This window comes from Arvicanthis niloticus, chromosome 19, assembly GCF_011762505.2.
Source record: "Arvicanthis niloticus isolate mArvNil1 chromosome 19, mArvNil1.pat.X, whole genome shotgun sequence".
Taxonomy (NCBI): Eukaryota; Metazoa; Chordata; class Mammalia; order Rodentia; family Muridae; genus Arvicanthis; species Arvicanthis niloticus.
The window spans coordinates 31,709,269-31,734,973 of NC_047676.1; positions in this window are offsets into that span (position 1 = coordinate 31,709,269).

A 25,705-nucleotide genomic window follows, 5' to 3' on the forward strand; every position below is an offset into this window, starting at 1 on the left:
GCCAGGTTCAAAACTAAGTGCTTTAGTTAGGAGAGATGACAGAGGTTCTGGTTAGTCAACAAAATGATGGACTGGGTATTAGGACTATCTTGTACCTCACTGATAAAAATTGGCGTAATTATGCTCTAATTGTATTTTGAGAGAAAAGTTTTATTTTAACAGGAAGGGTGATATGTAGGAGGAGCTAAGGTGGGAGGAGTACCGAGAGGAAGAGAAGGAGTAAGGAGAGGAGGAGAAAAAGGAGAGGAGAAGCTAGGTGATGAGAGAGAGAAAGAGAGGAGGGGAAATGGAGGTAGATGTTCATGTGTCTCCACCAGTCAAAGATAGTTGATATATCTAGGTTGGGTATTGGGTTACACTTCTGATTGAGCATTACCAAACTTATAAAGCCTTTGATTAACATTTAAAAAAAATTGTATAAAAGCAAAAAGGAAAAGGGGGCATGGGATAGGGGTTTTCTAAGGAGGAGATATGGGAAAAGGAGATGACATCTGAAATGTAAATAAAATATCCAATAAAAAAAGAAACTATCAAAGAGCAAGTTTAATCAATAAAAAATCAAAATTATAATATTTAGTTTTAAGATCTTAGTTGGCTTTGTGATTCTAGACTCAGGCAAAAATGAGCCTACAAAATACATTGGTTGTTCCAATGAGCTGACAAGATACAGAAGATCCAAAAAACAGAAACAAATCACAAAAAGACTTGTACATGCAAGGTCACCTTCCCTGTAAGGTGGAAACAGGAAAACAGAGAAATAAGAAAATTAAACAACTGGTTCAAATCAAGTTTACTTTTCTGAATGAGTGAAACAGGAGATTTCAGTCAGTCCATCTGAGCTGCCTTGTCTTGAAACTCAATGTTTATCTCTTATTCTCCTAATTTGTCAGGGAAAAAAATGGATAAGTATCTCAGTTACTGTTGGGTGCTGGAGAATTTTGATGAATGACTCCATTTTCATTGTTCTGGTGTGTTGCCAAACAAACTGTCTTCTATTAATTTATGTCACTGTACAAAATATTATTTTGCAATGAAAATCTATATCAGTGGAGGTCACGATTCTCAGAACACAAAGGAGTGGAATAGTCTGATGAGAGAACATGTGATTTACAGCAAGAGTGACAGTGTGACTTCAGCATATGCCATTATTCCACCCTTGGCTGCCTGTGTACCTGTGTACAGTCAGATCCTTCAGCAACCACAAAAAAAAAAAAAAAAAAAAAAGGACAGAAGAGAACAAAGGAGGAGAGGGAATATATTGAAGGAAGAGGAAATGAAAGAAGGGAATTTTTTAATTCATTGCCAAAACAAAGTATTCACTTCACATGCACTAAAAGGATTAAGAGATTTATAAATGGCAAAGAGATGGGATGTTTTTCTCTAAACATGACTTCAAAGGCTCAGAACAAAGATGGGAAAACACATCAGGAATCCACTTAAAAAATTTATTCTTTCCATGAGAGATGTATTCAGAACTATTTTTTGTCTTCATATATTGCGTTGTTTAGAATGTTGTCTATAGCATTGATGGACAAAGGAAATGGTGAGTTCTAGAAAAAAAATGACAGTATGAGGCTGTTGTTCAAGACATATATTTTGTTTTAAATCGCTTATTTAAATCATAGGCATTACTAAAGGCAAACTATATATATATAATAGTATATTATAATATAGTATATAGCATATTACTATATTACTAAAATATATATTACTATATTGCTAATATTATATATATATATATATATATATATATATATATATATATATATATATATATCAAGTTTGACCAAAAAGAAAAGCTCATATCCCTAGGAATTCTTCTACAGTGCCTTACTCCTAGCTAGACTGTAATCTAGTACCAGTATACTGTCACTTCAGGATTGAGTGCTACATCCCAAAACCCTGGTCCTCTACCTGTGTTGAATCGCTAGGTAACTCTCATTGAGTGCTTCTGATGTAAGGAATAATGTTTCTGTATTATCTCATTTTGTCCTCATTCAACCCTATAAGGAGAGACTCACGTGGTGCCCTGGTTTGCACTTATTCAGAGGTGTGGTTCACTAGTAATGAGACAAGATTCACATGATTCAATCATCATCCAGGGCCCTTTGACTCACTGCACCTGGGAGAAATGATAAGCAACTGAAAAAAAAAAAAAAAAACGAAGATTCCTGACACTTCTGTGGAAGAACAAACATGACAAGCAAATCATGTATGGATACATATTTTCTTGGAATTCTATTTTAAAAATACAGTTTCTTCTCCCCATAAGTTACAAGCTATTAGATACAGTTGTCTATTTCATGGTTGCCCCAATTGTTGCTTTTCCAGGCAGTTCTAGAGTCTTTAGCTATTGGATTTTCATGCAAAGTATCATGATATTTCCTGATAACTGTCCAGAGAATACAGTGTTTTATGCTACCAATAATAAATGGCCAGTAAACTGTAAAGGTGCAATGGTGCCCCCAGAGTCATCTTTGAGACCCGGATGTCAGATGATGCCTATGAATAGAAAATTAGAAAACTTCCAACATTTAGCAGCTAGCAGAGGTCAAAGTCTCTACCATATAACCCAGCTATCTCCTCCCCCTCCTCCTCCTCCTCCTCTTCTTCTTCCTCTTCTTCCTCCTCCTCCTTCTCTTCTTCTTCCTCCTTTTCCTCTCCTCACTTTCTTCTCCTTCCCCTCCCATCTCTCCCTCTCCTTCTTCTATTCTCACTCTCTTTTTCTGTCTTCCCACCCTCTTTTCCTTCCTCACATTCTCTCTATCCTTTGTGTCTTATCTGGGATGACTTTTGACCCCATTCACATCTCTACTTTATCACTTCGCATATCTCTTGTGCTGCCTAATCATATATTTTACGTTCACCTATTTCCTTGTTTTCGTCTCCGCACAGTCTGTGAGGTCTAGTCCTAGATCTTGTCTACTACAGTAACTGCCACACCTAATAAATATGACTTGACACAAAAATTAATATCTCTTGAGTTGGGACAGCCAAATTATTCAAGATGTAGAAATGTATACAATATTCCCTCAGCTGATCACCAAGCAACAAAACTCAGTTTGCATTCGTATCTCCCTTTCCATGTCCTAAGTTGGAAATGGGCTCTATTTTCATCCAATGCCTCAGGGCTAGAAGGTTGAAAGTCAAACTCTCCCCGCTCCCTTGCTCATTTAGTTCTATTCATTTCCTACTGGTGTCAGCATTTACAAGAAAATTGTTTTCTCCTACAAAAGAAGCCAGAAGTCAATAATTTCAAATTGCTCTCATTTTTTGCAACCAAAGCACCACTGATCTAAAGTGTGGTATTATAGTCACTGTGCCTACCAAATACAGAGAGAGAGAGAGAGAGAGAGAGAGAGAGAGAGAGAGAGAGAGAGAGAGAGAGAGAGAGAGAGAGACAGAGACGGAGAGAGAGAGACAGAGAGAGACAGACAGAGAGAGAGACAGAGAGAGACAGAGATACAGAGAGAGAGAAAGAGAGAGAGATTAAAAACCAGCTGAAAATACCTACCCATGGCAAAACCAAGACAAATCAGAATAGGACTCTAGAAAATGTATCACAGTCTCATTCAATATTTTACAACTGAGAAAAAAAGCGCTTGTGATTGTCCAACAGATAAGTGAAAATGTCGGGGCCACGGAGCAAAAGGTATTAGCAAGCCACACCCACATCTATCTGCAAATCTAGTATAACTTCAAAAACAGCCAGATGCAATCAATAGAGGTATCAGGACTAGCTGGGCAGGTGAAGGAAGTGTGGTAGTTTAAGGAACTACACACCCAACCTCTCTAACAATCACTGATAACTGCACAGAGTAAAACACTGTTTCATCTTCAGGGAGACTGAGATGTCCCACAAAAAGTCACCTGTGTTGTGAATCATGGGGAATGGTCAAGAAGTTTACTTTGTCTCAGTTTCTAGTATTCCAAACATTACGAATTTGATTTTAAAAAACAAAACAAAAACATTTACTAGATGATGCACAGAGCTTTAAAGACTTATTTTTAACCACAGTCTCTTGCTAGGATTCTCTTAAAAACAAGTTCCACCTCCCATCACCTTCGAGCTATTATTCTTCCTTATACAGACCCAAGCCCAAAGGCAGGTAGGAAATGACTTGTCAAAAACCATCATCAGTTCCTGAAAGTAAGCAGGACTCAAAGCAGAAAGATTATATATATATATATATATATATATATATATATATATATATATATATTCCTTCTAGTGCACAGTGATGTGGTGATGTCAAAGGTCTGCTAAGAGAAGCCAATAAGGAACACTTTGATCTTGTCTGGACCCATTCTGCTAATACTGATAAAATGTGTCTTAATTGACACTTTCATGATGCAGAGCTATGAAGAGACGAGAACAGTGTTCTCCAGTTCCTAGCTGTCAGCCAAGAGAGCTCATCACAAGGGAAGCCTGAGCCTACTGGCTGTGATTTCTCTCCATTTCTCCTTCTCTCTGTCTTTGCTATTCTATGGCAATCTGAGTTTTGAAGGAATTTTAAAATGGCTCTGAGGATGTGTTCATACTCTCCCAATCTGCTCAAGATGTTCACGTTTAATGGTATTGGGGATATGGTGCTAAAAACAAGACTTGTTGAGGGCGGGGTAGGAAACCAATCCAACAAGTCTAAAGCATTTGAATCATGCATTACATGGGTTCCTTTTAGTGGCCAGTGTTAAGCACGTGGAAGGTTTGAGGACACATTTACTAGTTACTCTTTCACGGCCTATCTAACCAGGTTATAAATGAAAGCATGATCCACATCCCAGCTCTGACACACACACACACACACACACACACACACACACACACACACGCTGCCTGACTAACTGCTGACAAAAAGAACAACTCAGGAAAAGCCTCCAGGCGGCCTGCTGAAGCCCTCGCTTCTACATTATCACTCACTCTCCACAGGCAAACTCATATGAGGCAGACACAAAATCCCTAAGACAGAAATCTCGTACCCTTCCCTCAGTTTTACCTACCAAAAATCCTCCTAAATGTTAGACATATACAAGCTGATCTAGGAATAGAGCACTAAGTCCCATGTTGGAGGATATATTTCCAAGCAAGGAGAGAGAGATTTCAGTAAAGTTGCTTGTGAACCTACCAGGACATTAACCACTTCCTGCCAAAGCGACTCAGATGTGCTTGGGAATGTGACTTCTTCTGACTAACAGCAGTAACTTTTACTACACATCTTCTAGATTTCCAAAACATTTTGTTCACTCCTTCCAGTTTTGATTCCTATATGATTTCAGCTTTGAGGCTGATCTGTTGCCCAGCTGGAGAAGAGCTTTACTGAGTTTTAAGACTCCTCGGGGCAAACAACTCAATAGGTTGAAAGAGCCTCAAGACATCTTCCTGACCGTCAAAGCTGTCTAACCGAGGAATGTATTTTTAGAAGCCATGTGTTTCCCTGGTCTTCTGTTCTGACTTTGACTTGTGTTTCTAGTCACACTTTTTTCCCAGTTCACTGACATTCTTCCCCTGTATTTCTAAAATATATCTTTGACTTCTTCTGAGATAAGGTGCAAAGGGAACTGACGCAAGTACATTGTGGAGCACAGAAAGAAAGAAAAAAGAGCGCCTTGTTTATTTGTAATCTGCAGTTGTCCATAAGCTAAAAACATATAGGAGAGATGGTGTACTACAAATCCAATTGCATCTGAGCTTCTAGAATTTTACTTACTAACAGCCTCAAAGTATTCATTTATGAGAAATATTTAGTTTTCCCCTGTAAAATAGACTTATTTTTATTTCTACCTGAAACGCAAGTCGGTTAGATAGAATGTCTATATGCCTTCTGTTTGTCTTTACTCTCCCTTAATCATCTCTCCACTCTGTCTCTGTCTCTGTCTCTGTATGCCTCTCTCTCTCTTTTCTCAACTGTGAATATCTTATGTCGTATAATTCCCATTTTCACTAACCTTAAAGATTACCCTTCCTAGACATGCTACTAGAACTCCCTCATTCTGACGTTTAGGAAGAGAGAGTCCTTTCATCTTGAGCTGCCAGCTAGTACCATCCTTTAGATTGTCGCAGACAATGCTATCCTGCCTAATAGGCAATTCTATACCTGACTTAAAAGTTGGAAGCAACTATTATAGCTTGAATCCCATCAATTATACCTTGCAAGTCCCATAGCACTATATGTCAGCTTCAGCAGATTTTTTAAAGTAATCTGGCTTTTGGTAACTGTCAAAGAAATAATTTATTAAACTCTCATATGTAATAAGACATGTTAGAGTAAATCCAAGAAAAAGTATAATATACAATAAAACTTAAAACTGCAGACATTTTGTATATACTGCAACTGATTTAAACAATAAATTCAATATATAATGAATAATGCAACACATAGTAGTCTACACATTCCACAAAAAATACATCCCAAGACCCTTAGTGGGTGCTAAAAACCTCAAAAACTACAAAACTCCACACATTCTAGCTTTTTTCCCTGTAAACATACATGGATGAAGAGTAATGATAAATTTTAATTTATAAATTAGATATATTAGAGAAATATGTTAGTAAAAGAGAAATGTTAGTACAAGAAGTTACATGTGATATTAAGAGATTAACAATAAATTCTAATAAAATAGAAGCTCTAATTTCATAGTACTCAATGGTAAAACATATAAGTATATGCTAATAAAAACATATTTTCCTCCAAAATGAAATGTCACTATTTATTGGAAAAAATGACTTTTAACATGACATAAGCGATCATTTGTTTGACTATTTTTGTTGGGATTTTGTTGTGATGGACTTTCATGTAGACCCAGGTAGTTATGTGGCCAAGAAGTCCTTTCCCCTTTATATAAAATAGCGCTGCCTTCTAGTCCAAACAAAGAGGTCTCCAAGTGTCCACATAACTGTCTTTCCTCTCTATAGGCTGAGTGAGGATGGGTTGAGTTGTGTCTCAAGTCTCTGAGCCCCTTGGTCTAGGTCTGGGATTATAGGCACATGGCACCATTCGTGGCGCACATAAATAATATACAAATACAAAGCATGGCTTTCATCTAGATAAGAAACTTTACATATTGGCAATATAAAACCAGTACTAAAAAGCCAATAAAGTTTCAAGGGCAGTGACAGTTCGAGAAACTTTTAGACTCCAGAGCCTGCCCAAATGGTTACAAGACAACTGAGGGATCAAACAGGCCCCTGAGAAGTTTTGATTTATGAATATGAACTGCCATGAGAAACATGAGAAAGTGCCCTAGGAAAGGAGATACAGGAAGTGAAGACCAGAAGCTAAATCAGCCTGATAAGACCTCTATACACTACGCTTTGTAAAGAAGGAGTGGTTAGTGATCAAGGGAGTCTCTAGTCCTCACTGCTATGACAGACAGAAGAGAGAAGGAGAACTCAGTGGCTCCCTATAGCAATAATTCACTAAGAGGACAGAGATTTGGAAAGCAAATTAGTATAAAGCCTAGAAGGAGCTACCCAGCCAGCAAAGTCTCTTCAGGAAGCTAATGAGAGAAGAATTGCTTCCCTGTGTCCCCTAGTCACTCATCACGGTTTGCGTAAAGCCATCACTCCAAGTGAACTTCAAACAATCATCTTGGATTTGAATGGCTCTTCTGATTAATTTTTAGGCATTACAACATTTTTCCACCTTTCAACCTGATGCCTCAGAGCTCTAAGTTCTCTGGCTTGGTCCGTTTGTTGGTGATATTCATATGAGTGTTCCAATCAGTCTGATAGAAGCTATCCACTATGTAAGTATTTCAACCAGACTGGAGGAAGTATTTTTGGTATTTTTGGTATTTCACTGAAGACAATATAAGGTAAACTAGGCAATTCTTAAAGTTACTTATGGTTACATATACAATAAAACATTTTACAGTAAATTAAAAAAACTGTAATATAAAATAAATCTGAAGACCACAGATATTTTGTATGAAATGCAACTAATTTAAGTAATAACTTCAATGTATAATGAATAATACAGTGTACAGTAATCCTCTCTCTCCACAATGAATGTATCCCCCAAACCCTTAGTGAATGCTAGAAACCATGGAGACTACCAAACTCCAAATGTATTAGCTTTTTTTTCTGGACACATATAGATGAGTGTATTCCTATGACAAAGCTTAATTTATAATTAGGAACATCTAAGAAATGTTAGTATATGAGGGTACATGTAATATAAAAGCAATAACATAATTTCAAACAAAATAGAAAAATATGATGGTATACAGTAATTAAATTGCCAGCTTCATTGATCATTTTCTTTAGACCATTATTAAGTAAAATAAAAGTAACTGGAACATAAGCACTACAGCATCCCCCATGGTTAGTGTGGTGACTACCAGGCATAGTGTAAATGCAGTGGATAAAGAGATGATAACTTGGGAAAAATATGATGCTTTATTATGAGTAACATAAGAATAAAGCTTTCTGTTAAAGTATTAAGTACTTAATAAATCTTAAGACCACAGACATTTTGTATAAAATACAGCAGTATTAAGAAAATACTGCTGGCAGACAGGACAGAAGAGAGTAAGTGGATCTACTTCCTTGGAAACCCCCAATTTTATTGAGAAAAGCAATATAAAATGTGTTTAATGGGTCACCGGGTAAGATGGAAAACTTTGACATGAGGATAAATCTGAGGGGAGATTTTGGGAGTCTTTGAAGATGGAAATTCTGGCATTGGGCTTTGGACTTTACACATTATGCAGTTTTATATCTCTGGAGCCAGGAAGTAAATCTAGAGTTGCTGCAGCCAACTCTGACCATAGGGTGGCAAACAAGACATCAATTTGTCACATTTGGGAATAATGAAGTGTAAAAAAAAAAAAAAACCATCACACAGGGCCCTAACAACTTTCCTGGATTAGCCGTGTGTGTGTGTGTGTGTGTGTGTGTGTGTGTGTGTGTGTGTGTGTGTCTGTGTGTGTGTGTCTGTGTGTGTGTGTCTGTGTGTGTGTCTCTCTGTGTGTGTGTGTGTGTGTGTGTGTGTGTGTGTGTGTGTGTGTGTGTTGGCACAAATTCCTGCATAACTCCTAATATAAACCCAATTCTAAATTATAGAGAAACCTCTCAAACTAAAATTAAATCATACATAATTGTTATCATTATACAGTATTTAAAATAAAACATAGCTGTCCTTGCCCAAAGTGATTAAGTTGTATTTAGACATTAGATAAGAAAATCCTGGATAAGGGCCTCTCACTATAATCCGTAAATAGGTATTATTACAAAGCAGAGCATTTTCAAGCCTTGCTTTTTGAAACGTGGTGAATGACTACCCTCACCCCTTTTGCTGACAGTTATTTCGTGTTTTGTTTTTTAACTTGGATTATTGCAACAGCCACGGATTCCAGATCATTCTCTGGAAATAACAGACGCTTTGTCCAATGAGACCAATCATCGGGGCATCGGTCCTGCACCAAGACCAAGCTTAGAGGGCTGACAGAATGGAGAGGAGGTTCACCTTGTCATCAGCAGGGCTTCCCTGTAGATGCACAAGTGTCCAATTTTGAATTGTATTATTACTCAAAACTGAAAGGAAGTTGACTTGATACAAAAGGCTGAGTTCTTTTTGTAAACTGAACAATGAGAAGGCAGGGTGACATGAGATGTGTTCCCTGAAAGTAGAAAGGAGTGTTTGGGTGAGGAAGTGAGCAGCAACAGGGGGCTGGAAAGATGTGGTAGTGAGGCAGGGGGATGAGTTAGAGCAAAGCATAATGACCACCAACGATTAAAAACCCACCATGGAACTCTAACTTTAAAAATTAACTTTAAAGGCATAAAAATAGTGACTGATCTCTTAGGAAAGCCCCAAGACTTTGTTCATCTGCTGCTCATAGCCCACAGAGAAGCCTTTTCTCCTTATTCCCTTTCCCCCAATACAAATAATAGCAATCTTGGAAAACAAACATTACTTCTTTGTGCTTACACTTCCTCCCATTCTTACCCACTGCTCCCACAATGCGCATGTGCAATACACACAGACACAGACACACAGATACGCACACACACACACAAGCTCATACACACGTTTGCATACATAAGCAGAAACTTTTTTTTCAATTGATGGTTTAATCATTTTGGGGACTCTGACTCCTCTTCATTGCCTTTGTAGCTCTATTTCTTACAATCTTTATCTCAATTTTTCTGATACTTTTGAATTATTTATGAAAACTCTTGAATCAACCTTTATCTAACTTCTAGATATACCACTTATTGGCTGTGTGTCATAGGCAAGCTCTAGAACTCTGTTGGTCTGGTTCCTGACCTGTGAAGTCGAGATATGGACAGCTCACTTTTGTGTTGTTGGGAGAGTGGCATGAGTTAAGTGAATCCCTGAGTCTCTGCATTTTGCTGATGAATTAATGAAACATCTGGAACACTCAGAACGGTCTTCATACAGCCAATGATCATCAGATGTTAACCTAAATTAACAAGATGATTTAAAAACATGATTTTAAACTCATTGAGCTTGATGCAATAATCCTTTCTCAGAGTTACAATGATTTAACCTTTTGTTAAACAACAGATTGTGGACACTATGAACAACATGCTTAGCCATTAGGGAAATGCAAGTCAGAACAACCCTGAGAGTTCACTTTGCCCCATTTCAGAATGGCTAAGATCAAAAACTCAAATGACATGCTGGCAAGGATGTGAAGAAAGAGAACCACTCCTCCATTGCTGCTGGGAGTGCAAACCACTCTGGAAACCAATCTGACATTTTCTCAAAAAATTAGAAATAGTTTTATCTGAAGACACAGCTATTTCTCTCCTGGATGTATATCCAAAAGTATGCTCCAGCATACCACATGCTCCCCTATGTTCATAGTAGCCTTATTCATGATAGCTAGAAACTGGAAACAACCCACATGTCCCTTAACTGAAGAATGGATAAAGACAATGTGCTTTATTTACACAATGGAATACTATTCAGCTATTAAAAACAAGTACATCAAATATTTTGCAGGCAAGTGGATGGAACTAGTAAATATCATCCTGAGTGAGGTAACCCAGGCCCAAAAGTACATGCATGGAATGTACACACTGAGAAGTGATATCAGCTATAAAGTACAGGATACAGTTGATACACCCACAGACCCAAAGAAGTTAAACAAGAAGGAAGGCCCAAGCGATGATGCTGAATCCCACTTAGAAGGGGGGACATAATTGTCATGGGAGGCAAAGGGAGAGAGAAAAGTGGATCAGAGAGGGAAGCATGAGGAGATTAAGAAGGTGGGATCAGGTATGGGAAGAGACAAGAGAAAAAGACCCAAAAGTCCAGGGAAATAAATGGAAATCTGCAGCTGCTGGAGATGGGGGAGGGGATTTAAAAGCTGTCCCTGAGACCTGAGAAGCTCCTAGGATCCAATGAGAGTGACCATAGCTGAGATGTGTATCAGTGGGAACACAGAACCTGAAGACACCATCTCCTGTAGCCAGACAGAACCCCCAGTGGAGGGATCAGGACACCAACCCACCCACACAGCTTTCAACTTAAAATTTGTCTGGTCTAAAAGAAATGCAGGGCCAAAGATGGAGCACAGACTGAAGGAGTGGCCAACCAATAACCAATCCAACTTGAGACCCATCCCATAGTCGAGCACCAATCCCTGACACTATTAATGACACTCTGTTATGCTTACAGACAGAAGCCTAATGCGAATACACACAGCCAACCATTGGACAGCTGTCAGGACCCTTATGGGATTGAAGGCCCTGAAAGAGATAGGAACCTCACTGGAAGGCCAACAGTATCAGCTAACCAGGACCCCCTGACAGTTCTCTGAGGCTGAATCACCAAGCAAATACCATACCTGGGCTAGACCAAGGACCCTGGCACATATACAGCAGAGGGCTGCATGCTTTGTCCTGCCTCAGTGGGAGAGGATGGGAAGAACTCCATGACAGAGGGACCAGGAGAAGGGGCAGCATTTGAGATGCAAATAAATAACTAAATTTTTAAAAATTAACTGTAATTTACCCATTAAATCCTGGATGAAGTAGCTTGGAAAACAAAAGTAAAACACCATGCTTTGCCATTCCTTGTTGACTTCTAGTGGCTGCCCTTACAAGGTTGTCATGAGTCAACCCCACAGTAGACAAGTTCCTGGAGCACCACTGATTAGGCCCTGGAGTGAATTCTTTCTTCTTTAAATATAGGGTTAATTGGCAGAGATTACACTAAAGGGAGAACAGAATCTTCAAACTAAGTACTAGGCTCCCTGGCCGGATATCCTACCATCTTTATCTGCATAAATCACTGCAGATAAAGATGGTGGTCCCTCCCCATAGCTTCCATAAGTATCTCCAGCTCTTATTCCTTGTACAAATTACCTTACCATCCCTGATCTCCTGATCCTGTCTCCAACACCTCCATCCTGGAGATGTAAAGGCCATCTTCATCCCACCCTTTTCTCAGTACAATAGAACAATTCATGACTGTTTCCCAACTGGCTAGTCTCTCAATGAGAGTATTTTACATCTTGAATTCTCTCTTCCCTTTTTTTTTGGGGGGGGGGTCACATAGCTGGACTCAGTTCCTCAATTCTCATGAACTACTACATAGCAACAATTCCTCAGTATTAGAAAAGGAAATGCTAAAGAAATTAAAACTAAAGGAAAACTAAATTCCTTTACCTGCAGGATGTAAAGAGCAACTGCAAACACAGACGTTGGTACTCACTGGACTGGAAGACATTGCAGTCACTGCCACAGGAAAGTTGTGCATAAAGTGTCATGGGACCAAAGGTCGGTGCCATTAACTACAGTCCTCAAAAGCTTAAATATGGCCACCCCACAGGTGTAACCATCTTCACAGGTGTAACCAGATTCATCACATTGGAAGCTCACGTGCTCAACTACCTCTTGGGACATAAAAGAATTTATGCAAATTCTCACTCCCACCCAACTGGGCCTCAGCCTTGTGAAAAAGTACCACGAACCTGATCTCGGTATTTTTCTAAATACATGTTTCCATTCTGAAATGATTTTTTAAAAGCAGGAAGTAGCACTTTCACTTCTGCAGTGGGATTCCCTCCATGTCTCCCTAAAGATATAACATCACCGTGTTCCCTTTAAACGTCCCAGACTGGGCCAGTTTCTTACACAGATAGCTCAATGCTGCTGGCTAAGACCCACCAATTTCATGTCGCCCACCTCACTTTTATTACTTAATAGTCATCTTGGCAGACACTGATTCCACAATCCTTGGGATGCTGGTGGGAAAGGCCCATCACACTTAGTATTTCTCAAGAGGGAAATTGTCTAGTGGTTAAACTCAAGACTGAGTCATAGAGATGCCAATCCTAACTAACCCAGGCTGTGATTCATTCTGTGACCCTTGCCCTACACTCTCCGCCCTGGATTTCTCAATATGTTGGGGTACACACCTCCATGTGCTACCATAAATAATGAGCTATACTTAGAGATTATTTGCAAACTGACTAACATTGGGAGACCTAACGTGTTCGAGGTGATGTGTCACCAACTTGAAAGGGTAAGTGGAGGTTCATAACAAGTCACTTTCTAAAGGTTAATCGTGGACTGAAGAAAGAATGTGATCAAAGCCTTCAAAGACAAGGTCCCTCCAGTCATCTTTTCTCCTGACTTTCAGAGATGCATACACCAAAGCCCAGCTACCTAAGCTTCCTACACTAAGCTTTGCTGTGCCCAAGTCTACACTACATGATAGAAATGGAATACAGGCTACTCACAAGAACCACATGTATAGTTTTCAATTTTCTTGTAAGGACAGCTTTTTTTTTTCATAAGTTAAGATTAATTTCAGTAATACATTTTAACTTAACGTGTTCAAAATACTTATTTCAATATCTAATCAATGTTAGATATTAATAACATAATAATGAGCTCCTTTTTTCTACTGTTTTTCCTCATACACAATCTTCAAAACATGGTGAGCATCTTACACTCAGAGTATATCACAGTTTATACTACTAGCCACAAACCAAGTGCTCCTATAACCCCATGAGACTAGTTACCTTAGTGAGCAGTATAAGTCTGTATGATTGCTAGTACTTCAGTCACTTGGTACCAGTCAGCATAAACTAATGTGCAAAACTGAAGACCACAGAACGTTTGGAGCCTATTACAACCCTGACACTGTTCTTAAACTCTCTATGATCCTTTCCTGAACATCACATTCTTCCCTGTGATATCTTTAGCCTTTCTCTTCTATTCTGGGCCTTGATTCTGATTAAATCTTTGAAGTTTTCTTTTTCTGTTTATATAGGCTCTCTCAGTATGTCTGGGGAAATTATCAGTAGGGATTTTCATATTACTTGGAAATTATCTTTAATTCTTAAAATTTCCTCTTTTTCCCCCTGCTTTGTCTGAAAGCATTCCAACAGACATCAGCTTCAAAATGAGCGCCAGCTCATTCCACCATCAGCTGGTGACCTCATGGGAAGAACAGAGAGTTGCCATTATTTTCAGTCCCACTCAGAAGCTATTGTGATTTTGCCAACATCAATCTTACTCTCAATAATGTTATGCCTTAACACAGTATCCCCTTGAAACCTTAAACACAGGAAAGCATGACAAAGTTGAGAATTTCCAAAAGTGGATGTTTTAATTGGTTTGGTTATTATACATTTTATATAAGTATTGAATTATCATAATTTACCCCTTAAATATGTAAATATATTATGTTTATAAAAATATAAATATAATATATAAAATATATATTATTATATAAATATATTTTCAAAATCAATAAGTACAGATGGATGGGATCAAAGGTACATATGCAAAAAATTTTATGGCTCTCTAAGAGAAACTGTATTCCAAGGACTGCTAGATTTGTTGCAAGAAAAAATTATCTAGAACTACAATCGACACAGTAAACTGGTCAATAAATATGTACCACAAATATACTTCAAATTTCCTCTGTCACTGACTTTTTTCTGACAGTAAACAACAGAATTTCATTATAACTCCAAAGTAAAACTGGAAGCTGGTGACAAAAGCAATCCCACACCACCAGAGCTGATTGTCCCACTTACAGACCCTGTTTAGTATTTCCTGCAGGTAAGGCAGGATACTGTAATTCAGCTGACAGTCAAGGGGAGCATGGCAACAAGAAAAAGGGAAATGGGAGAAAGACTCAAAAAGTGAGTAAAGGGGGGAAAATGTATCACAGACAAGAAACCATTTGAGTAGGTAATGTGTGTGCATGCATGGGTGCGTGCGTGTGTGTGTGTGTGTGTGTGTGTGTGTGTGTTTGTATTTGAATAAGGACAATGGCCTAGGACGTTTTTGAGATCTCCCAACCTTACAAAATAGGGGATAGATGCCAGAAAGGGGGTGTGAACTCAGCTACCATGTGCTCTACAACCATGCATTGGATGGAGAATTCCTAAGTTCTCCAAGCTCCACACTGCTAAGAGACAGTGTAGTTTAGATCTTATAGCTGATCTTCATTTGCAAACTTAGATTCCTCGGGTGCTCAACAGAGAAAAAAAAATGTGATGAGACACACAGAGATGTCTTAGAAGAGGGAAGCTTGTGAGAAAGATGTGGAACAGCCAGCAAGAAAGAAACCAGATGTTAATAGCCCTCCCACACATTCCTAACTACACCCCCTCCTTCTGAGAGCCAATTCTCTCTGCCTCTGGCACTCAGATCTTGACAAAGTTTAGAGCAACTCTTGCTGCTGCCCCCTCAATTCACACCCAAGCCACACGCACTATCACCAAGGAGATCCTGAGAACGTAAAGGTAACAAAACAAAGATAGTCAGGGAAGCAGAACTAAGCAGATCAACGCTAGACCGACAACAATGTGTATGAAAGCCACTGCCTCCTCCCACCACACCCAGCCCTGTCTAAGTACAGTGCTGTTATGAGTATGAATGCATCATTGGGGTCTGTGGACCCAGTCGTTGGTTTACCATGGAAACAGAAGTACCTCAGTTTGGGCCACAGCAGCCACTTAAAAAGCTGGGCACAGTGCTGTGCTCTTGTAACTGCAGTGCCGGAGAAGCTCAGACATGAGGGTCCCTATACTTGATGGCCAGGTAGTGTAGACTAATTAGTAAGTCCCAGGTTCAAAAAGAGAGACCTTTTCGGAAAAAAAAAAAAAAAAAAAAAAAAAAAAAAAAAAAAAAAAAAAAAAAAAAAAAAAACAAGGTGCACAGCTCCTGAGTACCTGATATTCAAGGTTGGTTTTTGTCCTCTGCTTGCACATGTGTTAATGCATTCATATAGATATCTGCACTACATGGACATGAACACACACCAGGAGCAAGCATCATAACTTGGACATACAATATAAACTATGGGTTTGTTACTGTTTAATTTTTATTATTTTGGGACTTCCATGCATAAGTATTGCTTAAATCATCCACAGACTCTTCCTTCTACCCCTCCCCAATCCTTCCCTGTTCCCACAACTCCCTCTTAAGACCTCTTCTTCTGTTTTACACACACACACATACACACATACACACATACACACATACACACACACATACATATATGCTGAGTTGCTCTTATGCACATATATTTAAGGCTATTTGGAACTAGATAACCTACCATAGGTTTATCTAAAAATATTCTCTCTCTCTCTCTCTCTCTCTCTCTCTCTCTCTCTCTCTCTTCTCTCTCTCTTTAAAGCCATTGGTTGCCTGTATTTGAGTTTTACTATTGATTGAAGTTCGTATTTATGTCTATATTTTATAACCAATATAATAACCACTAACCAATCAGAAAGACATCTAGATCTTTGTCATGGATATTATTTACCTGTTGACTTAAATCAGCTTTGGTTCTGGGAGGGAAACTTACTTAATCCTTGATCTCCCAAGAGATTGGCACAAATTTGTAGAACATAAACTGGTATCTATACTCTGAAAAGCCCCCAACCATTATACCAATAGACTGTGCTGTTATATGTTTCCAAAAATGGCATAAATTCCCTGTCCCATGGTGCTGCCAAGTTCATCCGAACTGCTCTGAAATACATTATCTATGCAGTGAAAAAGACTTCAAGGAAGCCCTGCTGTTTCATGAGATTTGTGGCCATAGAAGTTAAATGTTTAATCTGGCAAGAACTCAAAGTCCAGGCAGCCTCGGGGTTCTCAACTATGTTCTAAAAGTCTATAGATTAACACTCAGATTTCATTTTATTTCAATAGGACTAGCACTGTGAACAGAGGTTAGGCTCCTTGCCAGTGAATGACACCTGGTGTCATTGCCACCCGGATGTTTATAATGGATGTGGTTGGCATGAGCATTGTTTTAAAATAATCAAGCTCTGCATATGCCTCTGCTTGCATTCTCTCTAGAGAACATTGGAAAAAAAACTGTCCACACATGTTCAGAAAGTTATTCAACATAAGCCATGGTGTCTTCACTCCGATATGAGAGTAAGACTTACACTTCATTTCAGAAATACCACAAAATCTTTATATTCGTATCTAATGAGTGAATTAACATGGGTGATTAGTTTTATGTTCAAGTGTGTTTATGTGGTAGATGTGTGTGTGTGTGCGTGTGCATGAGGATGTATTTGCACATGTGTGTAGGGCCAGAGGTCAACTCTGGGTGTTCTCCTCTATTGTTCTCCTCATCATTTAAAAAACAAAACTGTATTTCACTGACTCTGGAGTTTGTCTTTTAGCTTGGTGTCTAGACAATGAACCCCTGGGATACATCTGTTCCCCCTCCCAATCCCCAACACCTAGGTACAGGCATATATCAGCATACCCTGCTTTTTATGTGAGTGTTAGGGTCCAAACTCAGGTCCTCATACTTACACAGCAAACACCTCACCCAGTGAATCACCCCCTGTAGGGCTCTATGTCTAGTTGTTTTTATTTACCTGTCACAGATAGAAGGAAGGAAGAACCCCCAACTTCCATACACAAACTGTGGCATGCACATACCACACATCCATGTATATATGCAAAAAAACATAAAAAGCCAATAAATGTAATTTTTAGAACTTTTAAAAATAAAAACCAATTTTATAAATTTGAGTAACATACTCTGCCTTTTCCCAAAAATAACACATCAAGTATCACTGGTTACCTGGAATCTATTTATAATTACAGAAATATAAATAATATTCTCCACAAAGTAAATATATCGACTTTATGTGTTTATGTGTAAGACACAGAAGGTTAATAGACCAATATTTTCTAATTTTAAAGGGTTTTAATTTACTGAAACTGTCTCTTTGCGTGATTAGTATTTTAGGGCCAAAACCAGACATTTTTACCTCCTTCCTATCTTTCTGGGTATGGACCATACTACCACCCATTTAATATTTCCTGAAATAAAGTTGCTTCTTATATTTGTAACCAAACCTGAATCTTCTGTGAGAAGTAACTTTGCCAAGAACAGGAAACTGAGGCTAACGAATACAACAAGCCATGGGTCTCTTACTATATCATGATAGTTAAATTTTCAAGTTCATCTTGAAAATAATGATGAGAGTAAGAATAGATTATTCCACTGGTGACACTATCTTCCAGGTTCATCATCCTCTCACAAATAATATAATTTCCTTCTTTTTCAAGGATCAATAATATTATCCACAGTCAACCATTCTTCAAAAGTAGAAAAAAATTGAATTTCCAAAAATAAATAAAAATTATTGTGTCAAAAAGAAAAGATTAAAAATTCCACAAATATGCAATCCATGAATTTTAAATGCCATGTCATTCTGAGGAGCATAGTGAAATCTTTCCCTATCCCATCAAGACTTAAGTCATCTCCCGTGAGTCCACATAGTGTATAGCAGCCACTCATAATCCACTCAACAGCCATCTTGTTTATTAGATGAGCTTGAGTCACTGCGCCTAAGTTCAGGTGTCTATTATTTTACTTCACGGTGCCCCCACACACATCACAAGAGTAATAAAGCAAAAATGACATCGTAAGCGCATAAAGCCTACAAAACCAGATTAACTGTGTGACAATACTGTAGGACATATAGAAAACAAAGTGTGGTTAAAGTCTAGTATTATCTGCAGTTCCTATCATTCTAAGACATCTTGGAACACAGCCTTTATGATAAAGGACAATTTCTACTTTCATTCTGTTGCCATGACAAAGTGTTCACACCAAAAGCAACTTTGGAATTAAAGGGTTTATTTGGAGTATACTTTCAGGTCACAATCCATTATTCATCAAAGTCAGAGCAGAAACTCTTCAGGCCGGAACCTGAAGCAGAAACCATGGAGAAACATTGCTCGCTGGCTTGCTCTCTGGCTCACTCATGCTCATGTTCTGGTATCTTCTTTATTCCACCCAAGTAACTGTAGCAACCACAGTGGGCTACATGATTATCAATCAGGAGAATTTCTCATAGGCATCCTCACAGACCAACCTGATAAAACTAATTATTCGACTAATTTTCTTTTTCAGACTGATTTGAGACTGTCAATACTATAACACCACGTGTGTTTTGTGAATGCATCTACTTACAAACACTTAGGTTAGCTAGTTAGTTAGTTAGTTAGTTAATGATACTGCATTTTAATTGCAATATTTCTCCCTTCCTTTCCCTTCCTTCAAATCCTCCCATATACCCCTGCCCACTCTCCTTCAAATTCATAGCCTCTTTTTCATCAATAGTTATTACATATATATTCCTAATATAATCTGTTGAGCCTATATAATGTTACTTATATGTATGTTTTTTTCAGGGCTAACCATTTAGCACTAGACAACTTACTGGTATACTCTTCCCTAGGAGAGCCACCTCTGCAGCTCCAAGCTTTACTCACTTGCCTGTACTTCTTTGTGTAGGACCGAGGCCTCCTGGATTTTTCTCTGTTCAGTTTGGCATGTCCATTGGTGTTCTTTCTGGTTTAGCTCATGTTTGGGCAGTCATGTATAACTGTATAGGTATAGCTTCTGATATTACTAGAAGATACGATCTCACTGATCTGGCTCTTATAATATTTCCATGCCCCCTGCCTTCTGCAATGTTCCCCAGGGTGGGAGTGTTTTGTAGATTTATCATTCGGACTAGGCTCCACAACTCTGCATATTGAGTAGTTGTGGTTTTCTGTAGTGATCTCTATCTTTGACAAAGGTAAATTTCTGTAATGAAGGATGAAGACTACACTTATCTGTGTATTATAAGAATGAATATTTATAGATTATTATTTGGGAATATGCTGATTTAGTATATTAGTAGTTGCAGATTCTCCTTCAATAGCAATGATGTCACTACGACTGATTAGGTAGCTATGTTTAAAGTATGAGGCATAGTATCCTCTTGTTGAGCAGGTCTTAATTCCAGTTAGTGTTTGGGTACTGCAAAGGTGTGTGCACCATTACTAAGCTTTAGGCTTATCATGCTTTTCTTTTCATTGATGTTGTTCATAGGTAACATAGCTTGGTCAGGCTGTTGGTTGCCTCTCTCCTTTGGAAGTTTGCATGGCACTTTCTAGTACCATGAAATCGAGTCCTCAGGGAGGATGCCATGCATGTCAGTTCCAGCTGAGGACCCTGTTTCTGAAGTGCTAGGTGTCTTCAGCAATAGAGACATACCTTTAGTTCTTAGGTTAATTCTTTACTTTAGCTATTGTTTATACTACTGCATTCATGAGAGTACAGATTTTCAATATAGTAACTTCATCTCCTAAGGCTATATGCCCTCTGTAAAATTAATAGACTATACCGCATGGTATGTGTGTGAGTGTGTGTGTGTATGTGTTTGTGTGTGAGTGTGTGTGTGTGAGTGTGTGTGTTATATTGCTTATTTGTGTGTGTGCATGTATGGGTATGTGTAATCATCTGTGTAGACGCCTATGGAGGTCAGTTATCTTCATTTATAGATTTCAGCTTTTTTTTTTTTTTTTTTTTTTTTTTGGACAGCATCATGTCCTGAACCTGAAATTGATCAATTTGTTTAGGTTTACCAACCAATGAGCTTCAGGAACCTGCCTGTCTCCATTTCTGACCTGCTTACCTGCCATCTCTGGATTACAGATACTTGCTTCTACTCCCAGCTCTGTCAAATACTGATGTTTGCACAACAGAACTATAAAGACCGAGCCCCTTAGATGAGGACATATAATCTAGAGACATAAGAGAGTCGGGCATTGTGGGAACTGCATAGAAGCTATGAAATTGTATTTTTAAAATTTTATGAGTACCTTGAAAATGGAGAGAAGCTATAGATTTGTTATAACCTCGGGGGATCCTTGAAACTAAAGTGATTAAAACCCTCAGTCTGGAGTTTCTCCTCCCACACTATTGTGCGTACTCTTTACAAAATAGATGAAAGGAAGGTGTAATAAGTCTGATGGAGTAGGAAAGATTGGTTAATCTTTGATTAGTTCTCCAAAGATGACAAAGAGGTTATATACACAAAATAAGAAAATATGTTAGGATAAAAGTATGGAGAGGGATAACAAACCCAAGACAGATGTTTACAGTCTAACACATGTAAGAGGATATTAAAGTGGTAGAAGGGAAGATGTCCTTACAGCTAAGAAATTTGTTTACTTACGTGACCGAGGCCATTAGAATCCTGATAAAATCTAACTAGGGACAGAATATGTGTCAAGAAGCATAGTGAGGAACTGTAAACACCTGGAAGGTTTCCTCTAAAGCCTTGATAAATGGTTTTTCTTCGTTGCTTACCCCTTCCTAATCCCACAGTGTTGACAGCTACATCATAGTATTGAAATAGAACAGCCTCCCATTGCTGGCGGTACTGAGAAGGCAAGGTGAGATGGAAGGTTTTCAATCTCATAAGCTGTTAGAGCAGGCAGTAACCTTTTCTTCCCAAAACAATCTTGCATGATTGTGCCCAGAGGCAGGGGTAGAAAGGAAGGATGATGGAGTTGTCTTTTACAGTTTAATTTTCCAAATGGCTGGCATCAAAAAGAATCAGTCAACTACATTCTCAGATTCCCCTATGTGTTCTCAAACTTCTGACTTCAAGTTGGGCACTTGAATCACAACCCAATAAACATGATGAATGTCAACACTATGCAGGTTGATTTCAAACTGAAGTAATAAAAGTTTAAAACAAAAGTCTGCCATTCATACAACAAAAGAAAGAAAACTGGTTTCTAATCAATAAAGATGATCCTCTAATGAGGAATTTTAAATATTTTACAAATCAGTTTCTTCTAATTTATTTATTTATTTATTTATTTATTTATTTTTATTTTGCTTTATGCTGTTACTATCGAACATCACTTTAAGTTCGTTTTCAGCCTGAAATTCCTACGGTATACATCTGTGCTGTCTAGTCTCAGATCTTGGTCATCCAAGCAGTGTCACGTATGGGTTCTATCGCATAGAGTAGAGCTTTGGCCAAATAAGAGATTGGTTAGTTGCAAGCTTTGTGCCTCCGTTTCCCCAGCATATCCTGCAAGCAGGACACCACTATAGATCAAAGGCTGATGTTACTTATATCCTTTGGTAGAGTACAAAGTTCCTTGTGTACCAAGGACACTAGCGCGTACAAGGAAAGGTTCTATGTAGACTCCAGCTCAACTTCTCAATGTTCAATGAGTTGTAGAAGTGTTGTAGTCAGCAATGGTACCTTGCAGTCAATTTGTGAAGAACAATCTATTGTCTTGGCAACAGTGGGAGTTCTTTGGGGATACCCATCAGACCCCTTTGGTCAATGACTCACTTATATAGAACCCAATACGGTACTGGAAGCTTCATTTAGAAACAAGAGGTAGCCAGGTAGGATTCTCTCTCCTTCATTACTTGACAATTTCATTTAAATCACCTTCATTTATGTATATATTTTAGGAAATTTCTACTGAATTTAGTTTCCATACTACCACTCAAATGACTGGTAGTTTCATCTGTCTCTCTCCATATTCCCTCCCACAACCCATCTCCATCCCCCCTTCCCATTTGATCCTCCAATTCTAGCTACCACCATCCCATGGATGATTATCTATTCTATTTCCCTTTCCTAATGAGATCTATTGGTATCCTCTAGTTCCTTACTCTATTCTTAACCTCTGTGCTTCTACAGATTGTATCTTGATTATTATTGATTTAATATCTAATATCTCTACAGATTGTATCTTGGTTATTATTGATTTAATACCTAATATCCACACATAACTGAATATATGTTTGTCTTTCTGGGTCTAGGATACTACTGGTCTTAAAAATTCGTGATAAAGTAACTTCTAATGATATTCTGCTATGCTCACGGATCACTGCCTTGTTTAGTCATCATCAGAGAAGCTTCTTCCAACAGCGAATAGGAACAGCGAACAGGTAGAGCCAGGCACTATACAGACGGTGAGAGATCTTGGTGTAGTCAGGTCTAAATAGGATGTCTCTATCAAATTCATCCACTTTGAGCTTAGGGAGCCCCATGGAAGAGGAAGCAGCAGGAGCATAAAGATCAAAAAGAGGTTGGAGAAAACTCAGAAAACAAGGCCCTCTAAGTCAAGGTGATCAAAGCTCACATGAACTCACAGAGACTGAGGCAGAATTTAAGGGCCTGCATGGTTCTGCACCAGGTCCTATGAGTATAAATTATGGCTTCCAGTTTAGTATTTTTATAGGATTCCTAAATATAAAAATAAATGAGTCTCTGATATTTGTGGCTTCTCTTGGGTTATTTTCCTTCTGTGATTTCATCTTATCAAACTTCAATGTGATAATTTTGGTTTTATTACATTTTATTTTGTTATATTTTATTATTATCTCTTAGAAACCTGTTCTTTTCTATTGAGAGAGGAAGTGGATATAAATGAGAGAAGTGGTGGAGAGGAAGTGGGAGGAGTAAAGGGATGGGAATCTGTCATCAGGATATAATATATGAGAAAGGAATCTATTTTCAATTTAAAAAGAAATAAATATATATGTGGGCCTTACTAAGTGTTTTATTGCTGTGAAGAGACACCTTGACCACAGCAACTCTTATAAAGAAAAGCATGTAAATGGGGCTGGCTTTCAGGTTCAGAGACTTAGTCCATTATCATCACGGCAGGAGGTGTGGCGGCATACAGGCAGACATGATGGTGAAGAAGGAGCCAAGACTTCTACTAATGGATGAGCAAGAGTAGAAAGAGAGAGTGCGCCACTGGTACTGGATTGAGCTTCTGAAACCCCAAAGCTCAGTGACACACTTCTTTCAACAGAGCCACAAGTCCCAATCCTTTCAAATAATGCCACCCACTATGAGCCTATAGGAGCAGCATTTTCATTCAACTACCACAATGTGCATATATATATCTGCTTAGAAAGTGTATTATCTCGGACTGCATGTGCCTGTTTACTGTTACTCAGCAAGAACAGTTTTATGCCTTTCCACTAGTGCTTTTATATGAGAATATCACAATTTTCACACATCTTGAATTCTATAAACAATGCTTGTGCTTCTTAGGCACAATGTGATTGCAAGAATAACTTAATAGGGTGCCAAGTCCCGTCTTTTCACTATTTTATGTCTAGTTTCATTGCGTGTATATCAATGCACTTAACATTGTTCAGTAAACTATAACACTAGTTCTCTTCACATCCTGTTGTGTTTACCAAACACATGGCTTCAGGTTTATTTTTAAGACACTAGGTATATATTTATATTTCAAGCAGTAATAAGTAATTGAAGTTAAGCACACTGAGCATCACAAAATGACTATTGTTTGAAAAGACAATCATGAGCACCAGAGGTCTGTGGACTACATTTAGTCTAGACTAAAATGATGCTGGCTTGCCTACACACATTTTTTAGGCTGCTGCATTTTTATACTGCAACAATATGTAGTGAAAAAATTGCATAGAATCAAAATCTGGAAAAAAACTGTCAATAGTATGTTAACTACTTTGGAGCTTATGAAAGCAATACACAACACTTTATCTGCCCTCTGGGAGCCCTGAAGGAGCAGTGGAAATGCAGTACAAGTATGGGAAACAGATCAAAAACAACATAAACCTGCAAGTGATTAGATGTCTAAGTGTAGAATAAAAATAGTAAGTGCAGGAGTATTCAGATAGAGATCTCAATGGAAAAAAGACATTGAGAAAACTCTCAGAGAAGTCAGAGAAAATTTGGCATCATAATAATAACAATAATAATAACAACAATAGTAATAATTTAAAACTCTTATACAAAGACAAGAAAATTGTATCAAGGAAACTAGGAATAGACTTAGGACACAGGAAAGATGATGAAATTAACTAGAAAAAAATAGGCATTATTCCTAAGAAAGTACCAAGTTATGAGGTAAGTAGGTAATCCAGGTCCATAAATAACTATAAGATGTGTACAGTAAAAGCAAGAGCATGATTCGAATGATATTGGAACTACCATTGCATTATATGAGCTTTCACAAAATACCAAATATATTTCTTGGAAACCTCACTGCGCAAATTCTACTTAAGAGCAGACCACTAGTTTTTAATCAATGATAAGATAAAACAGGAAGGGTACCAGAAGCACTCATGAGTTTTTTCATGCAATCTATACCTGGCTTTCATGTCTAAAACATCTCTTCTGACACTATGTACCAGAATCTGTGGAGAAGAATATAGTGTATTCAGTAGATGAATACAAACACATACACACAAACACACACCAGAGTGTAAATAAAAGCCTTAGCAGAAGGGCTTTGAAGAGCACATAGTGCCATATTTAATCAGCAAGACACTGCAGGACCATGTACTTTCTTAACCAGTGAGCTTGACATTTCATTGCACAGAGTAGTTCTCCCTGCCTCCTGCTGTGGTCACCA